We start from the raw sequence: 7,136 nt of genomic DNA on the forward strand, positions 1-7,136 counted from the left end.
CCCCTGTCATACAGTCGGCGCTGTCGTTCTTGAGCTTGGAGCAAATTCTCCTGTGTTAGTTGCCCCAAGGTGTGGAGTTTTGCTCTAAGATCAAGAACGTAGTGAATTTCATTTTTACTGTTTGAAGGTCCTTCCTCCCAGGCCTCTCGCAATACATTAAGCACGCCGCGTGGGCGTCGCCCATACAGCAGCTCGAATGGGGAGAAGCCAGTGGAGGCTTGCGGGACCTCTCGTACTGCAAATAACAGGGGGTCGAGCCATTTATCCCAATTTCTAGAATCATCGTGCACGAACTTACAAATCATGTTTTTGAGGGTTTTATTAAATCGTTCCACCAGGCCATCCGTTTGAGGATGGTATACACTGGTGCGAATCGATTTAATATTTAACAACTCGTACAGTTCGCGTAGTGTTCGTGACATAAATGTTGTGCCCTGATCAGTGAGGATTTCTTTCGGAATCCCCACCCGGGAGAATATTTTGAAGAGTGCCTCCGCAACACTGCGTGCTGAGATGTTGTGAAAAGGCACTGCTTCCGGATATTGCGTTGCATAGTCCACTAGGACCAATACAAAGTGATGTCCGCGTGCTGACCGTTATAATGGCCCGACGAGGTCCATTCCAATTCTCTCAAAGGGGACCTCGATCAGAGGGAGAGGGCGCAATGGCGCTTTTGGGGTGGCTGGTGGGTTAACCAGCTGGCATTCGCGGCATGCCGCACACCACCTGCGGACATCGCCACCAATGCCCGGCCAATAGAAACGGGCTATTAGACGGTTCAGTGTTTTCCTTTCTCCTAGGTGACCCGCCATGGGATTATAATGAGCCGCCTGGAATACCATTTCCCGACGGCTCCTTGGAATCAAAAGTTGGGTTGTATCCTCTTTGGTCCGAGTGTCCTGTGTCACTCGATACAACCGCTCATTTATAATTGCAAAATAGGGGTATGAAAGTGCGATGTCAGGCTGGAGTCGCTGACCATCGATGACTCTCACTTGGTCAAAGGCGTGTTTGAGGGTTTCGTCTCATGACTGCTCCAAAGGGAAATCCCCGTCAGGGAATTCCCTGAGAAAGGGAGGGGCTGCAGCCTCTCCCACTCTCTCGTCATTATGATGTGGAGCTGTCGAGGATGGCCCCGGCTCCGCCTCCCCTGCCAGAGCATCACACATCACACATCTCCCTATTTTCGTACAGGACCCATCCGCGCAAATTCCCTTTAATAAAACTCTAAAATCAGGCCAATCAGTCCCCAAAATCAGCGGATAGGTGAGGCGGGAACTAACCGCGGCCTCCACTCTATGCTTTTTCCCCCAAAATTTAATTGTCAGGGTCACCACCGGATACTTGTGAATATCCCCGTGTACACATTTCACCTTCACCGTTTTAGTTGTGACCAATGCCTCGGGTTGAACCAGGCGTTGGTGGATAGTGGTTTGATTACAACCGGTGTCCACCAACGCTTGGTGAGTACCCCCCTTGACACTTACCGGTATCCGGTACACTCCGGCCCGGTCGGGGGCAGCCTATGGGAGGTCAGAGACCCGCACCACCATCCCCAGCTCCATCAGAGGGCACTGATCTTGGAAGTGGCTCGGGTCTCCGAACTTCCAGCAGGCCGGCCCAGGCGCTACGCCTGCACTTGCATCGGCGGGTGCCCCCCCTGAGGGGGAGAGCGGCGGGGCATTGGAGTAGGGGAAGGTGTCACCTCCCACACCCGGGGAACTGGTCTCAGGGGCTGAGGTCCTCCTCGTCTGCGTGGGGCAGGAACGGGACCTGGAGAGAGAGCAGAACGAGAGGAGAGAGGGGAGGGGGAAGAAACAGAGGGAGGAGAGAAAATGTAGGAGGGCTCTTCCGCCCTCGGGATCGACGCCATGTGGTCCTCCGCAAGTCGGATAGCTTCCTCCAACGACGCCGGGCGGTGGCACTGGACCCACTCCGCTGTCCCTTTTGGCAATCGATCTGTGAACTGTTCCAGTACCACCTGGTCGATAATTCCCTGGACGTCGCAATCCCCCGCTAGCAGCCATCTTTGGCAGGCGTCACGGAGCTGCTGGGCAAAGGCAAACGGGTGGTCGGAGCTCTCCAACTTCAAACTCCGGAAGAGTTGACGACTTTCCTCCGGAGTGCGACCAACCCGTTGCAAGATGGCTCTTTTCAAATCTCCGTAGGCCAGGAGGCTCGACGCTGGCAGTTGTTGAGCCACGAGCTGGGCTTCCCTGGACAATAGTGGGATCAGTCGGGCTGCCCATTGGCCGAGCGGCCAGCCCCAGATCTCGGCGGTCCACTCAAACAAATCCAGGAAGGCCTCAGGGTCGTCCGCCGCCCCCATTTTCTGTAATGCTGGCGGGGGTAAGGGCGTGTGAGTGTCCGGGGTCGTGGCTGAGGTTGCCTCCTGGCTGAGGAGGCTCCGGATCGCCTGCCGGTCCTCGGCTTAAGCATGCAGGAGCTCGACAAACCGGCGGTCTTGATCTTGTCGGAGCTCAAGCAGCATCTGTTGGTGGCTCTGATGTAGGCTGGCGAGGGCTTGGAGGATCTCCGCCAACTGGGAGGACTCTACGGGACAACCTCCAACCATCTTCGACCCAAACTTCAATCCCGGGTTTCGGCACCAGTGTAAAAGATGAGGCGAGAAGCAGTTTTCCTTCTTAAGGTGAGGCTTTATTTTTCCTCTTCACCACACCACTTTCCAGTTTTCCTTTTAAGCACTAAGCTAAATCCTATCACACACTGCTTTCACAAATAAACTTTCACTAACAATCCTTGCTCTGGCTTGGCTCTGTCGTGTCCAGTCTCTCTCTCTCGTCTGAGTGCTGCATGGCCCTATTTATGCCGCTCTCCCCGTGCTCACTGAAATTAGAGACAGGTGTTACACATAATTTAGCTCAGGTGTAAGCGCCCTTACCGCTTTCTCTCTCTCCGGAGAGATGCTTGACCACGCCCCTGCTGCCACAGTGGAACTCACACTTCTCTGCTTTGGCATAGAGCTGATGCTGAATCAGATGTTGCAGTACCGCTTGGACATGTTTGATGTGTTCCTCCAATGTTGATGAAAAAATCATAATATCATCAATGTAGACAATGACCCACCTGTTTGGCATGTCTCTGAAGACCTCATTAACAAAAGCTTGGAATACTGAAGGACAGTTAGATAGCCCAAAGGGCATTACCTGGTACTCATAGTGTCCAGTAATGGTAGAGAATGCAGTTTTCCACTTGTCTCCCTCCTGGATGCGAATGAGGTTATAGGCATTATGTAAATCTAGTTTGGTGTAGATCTTTGCTGAACGAAGCAATTCAAGAGCTGCAGGTACTAGCATAAGAGGGTATCGAAACTTGTCTGTTACATCATTTAATCCATGGTAATCAATACAGGGTTGAAGTCCTCTGTCTTTTTTTTCCACAAAGAAGGAGCCTGCGCTGACAGGGGAAGTGGATGGACAGATGAAGCCTTTTGCTAATGACTCCTCAATGTATTCTTCCATGGCCTTAGATTCTGGTTCTGACAGAGGGTAGATGCGTCCCCGTGGTGGAGTACTGCCAGGCAGAAGATCTATAGAACAGTCACAAGAACGGTGAGGTGGAAGTTTAGTGGCCTTGATTTTGCTAAATGCCTCAGTGAGATCATTGTATTCAGCAGGAAGCCTGGGAACTTCTTCAACAAAAGTGGATGTCACAGCAATGGTGTTGTTTTTGTCTGGGTACAACAGTTCTTAGACAGTTTTGGAAGCAGTAATGAGACCAACTTAAAATTTCCCTCCCTCCAGGAAATTGCAGGATCATGCAAACCTAGCCAAGGACCACTGGTGTCTTAGGAGAGTGAATGACCAAGAACTGAATTTTTTCAACATGAAGCAATCCAACTTGTATGATGAGGGGTTGCATGGTTTGTTGTACTTGGCCTATTCCTAGAGGGCATCCATCTAATGCTGTGAGATGTAAGGGGGGAATCACAAAAGACAGTGGGTAAATGGTGGGCTTTCATCCAACTATGATCTATAAGATTACCAGCAGATCCAGAATCAACCAAAGCAGATAAGTGTATTTTTACATCATCCTTAAAAATGGTTATGGGAATTATAATTTGACTGTTGTGCAATAGTTGAGAACTGTTCACACTCACCGCCTCCTTTCTGGGGTTTTCAGGACGAATAGGACAGGTGGTGACAAAGTGGCCAGACTGTCCCCAATACAGGCAGAGTCTCATGTTGTAACGACAGGACCTCTCCTCCTGAGATAGTTGTGTTTGACCTATTTGCATTGGCTCATGGGAACTAGCGGAGGCTGAATGTGATGGCAGAGTGTGAAGCGTCTTGACAGGACGATGTGAATTAATGAGGTTATCCAAATGAATGGTGAGGTTGATGTACTGATTAAGGTTTAATTCTTCATCTCTGCAAGCTAACTCTGATTGCAATTTAGTACTGAGTCCTTGACGGAACAGAAGTTTCAGCGTGTCATCCACCCAGTTTGTTTGCGCTGCGAGAGTACGAAATGACAAGGCATTGTCGGCAGCTGAATCTCGTCCCTGCTTTAATGTTAATAACATCTCACTGGCATCTTTTCCTCCCTCAGGATGTTCAAACACCTCTCTGAATAATCTTTGAAAAGGTGCAAAAGAGGAAAGGAGATAGGGTTCTCTTTTCCACACCGCTGTAGCCCAGTTTAGTGCTTGACCAGTTAGAGCAGACATAACAAAGGAAACATTGGTCTCTTCTGTGGGGTAAAGATGTGGTTGTTGAGCTATAAATAGTTGACACTGCATAAGAAATCCATCACACTTGGCAGGTGAACCATCATATTTCTCTGGGAATGCAAGTTGTGGATTACCACTGGGTAAAACTGGAACACTGGGGCTGGAAACATTGGGATTCCTTGGTGGTGAAAATGGTGAATTTTTTGGAGATCGTAATGTCTTTACCAATTCCTCAGTGAGAGAGGTAAGTTTGCAGAGTTGTTGAAGATGTGAAGCAAGTAAAGTAGCCTGTGATGATACTTCCACTTGTAATTTGTTTATATCTGCTGGATCTGTGTCTGGCAAAGTATTATGTTATGATGGAGCAGGAGTGGTATTAGGATCCATGTGCAGATTTATTGTAAACAACAGAGGATATATATATTAATAACAGTCCAGGGTAATAATCCAAAACAGTAGAAACATGCAGAGGTAGGTACACAGGGAAATCAGTCCAAAGGGTAAATAATCCAATATCGGAAGACAGGCGAGAGATGAAAACACAGAGAGATCAGTCCAATCAATACATCAAATCCAAATCACAAGGCCAAATAAACAGAATCCAAAAGACAGCAGAGTCAAACACAGAAGATATAAGTCATATAATAAATGCTCAGAATGCTTGTCAGGGCAGAACAATACTTCACACTGATCCTATAGCTTTCAGTGCTTAAATAGTCCACAGGTGATTAAACTAAGGAGAAACATGTGTGACAGGTTTAGAATTCGGGTGAAGGAGACCTCTGGAGAAGTGACTCATTCCAAGGGTGTAACAACTGAAAATATATCACACAATATAATAATAAAATGAATTAATTTCCCAGAGAGCAATAAAACAGGAAAACTGAATCAAACAAGGAAAATACATTAAAAAGGACATTAACTAATAAGACTTAAGACAAAAATATGCAAAACCCATATTAGGTAGAAATTACAAAAATATGTAAAATATTTTGTAAAGTGCAAGCGGCAGTCAAGTAATAAACATACGACTTTAACCCTCGGAAACAATTGCCGTAAGCATAATTAACTGCAAGAATAAGCAAATTAAAATGCAGACAAATGGCGTGATCCAAAAAAGCAAATGCAACTTGTGCAATGAGCAAACTTTTTGTGGTAGACGAGATGCTCTCACACACACACTCATGCACACACCATACCACAATCAGGGGTAGCACAGTGGTTCAGTGGTTAGCACTATCGCCTCACAACAAGAAGGTCCTGGGTTTGAGTCTTGGCTCAGCTGGGCCTTTCTGTGTTCATGTGGGTTTCCTCCATGTGCTCTGTTTTCCCCCACAAGTCTAAAAACATGCAGGTTAAGTGAATTGGAGACTCAAAATAGCCCTGTAGTTGTGAGTGAGAGTCCCCCAGCTATTGAGGGTTGCGTCAGGAAGGGCATCTGACATAAAACCTGTGCCAAGTCAAATATGTGGATCACAGATGGTCTGCTGTGGCAACCCGTAACGGGAGCAGCTGAAAGAAGAAGTAGTTGTCCAGGCCACAATCACAAATTGGTTATGCCAAAAAATGAAAAAAGAAAAAAAAATGCATTATATAAAATAATGCACTTACCTTTATGTTGTGTTTTAATTTAAAAAAGAACTACAACTTTCTTGAAGAACACATGGTAGAACATAACACAGAAATTTGTACAGTCAAAGCCAGTTTGTAATTAATACATTGTTGAGTCAAATCTCTCCAGGAGCTGCCGGGGAGGTTTGAAGTTGCAGATGTACATCAATTTCTGATCAGGCCAGTGCACACATCCATGATGCTGGACAGGAGTGGTAGTCCCATTTGATTTTTAGTGTCATCCTTCAGTAGTGTAACCAGGGAAAATACTTGTTCGACATGAGCATTGGACATGGGCAATGGGGCATGGGCAAGTCTTAAGGCACCTAATGCTAATTCCTGGAAACACTTGTTTCCTTCAGCATCTTTGAATGCTTCGACATCCAGCCAAAACTTGTCAATGGCCTGATCATCTGAAAAGCCAGTTGATGCCAAACTCCTCCACTGGGACTCCAATTTATCTGTCAGGCATGAGAAAAAATCCACTGGCAAGTCCATTACTCCTGGCCAGTTTATGGTAGACATAAACAGACTTTGGGCAGCTCCAATTTGTGCAACATTTCCATCAATGCTGGTAAGCGCACTTGGTATTGCGCCAGCGCTTCTATTATAACATCCATGCACCATGATGTGTTTCTCTCCTTCATGTCATGTGCTAATTTACTCTCCCCCAATTGCTTCAGGAATGTGGTATCCAGGTCCACATCCATTGGTAAAAGGAATATGCTGGACGATGTGAGGTCAAGTTCCCTGAGTTGACATTCTTTATTTATGCGCAAGACGCTCGGCTTGATAACACATCTTAGAGTTGACATGTACAGTCATTCCAGGT

This window comes from Myxocyprinus asiaticus, chromosome 12 (assembly GCF_019703515.2).
Source record: "Myxocyprinus asiaticus isolate MX2 ecotype Aquarium Trade chromosome 12, UBuf_Myxa_2, whole genome shotgun sequence".
In the NCBI taxonomy this organism is placed as follows: Eukaryota; Metazoa; Chordata; class Actinopteri; order Cypriniformes; family Catostomidae; genus Myxocyprinus; species Myxocyprinus asiaticus.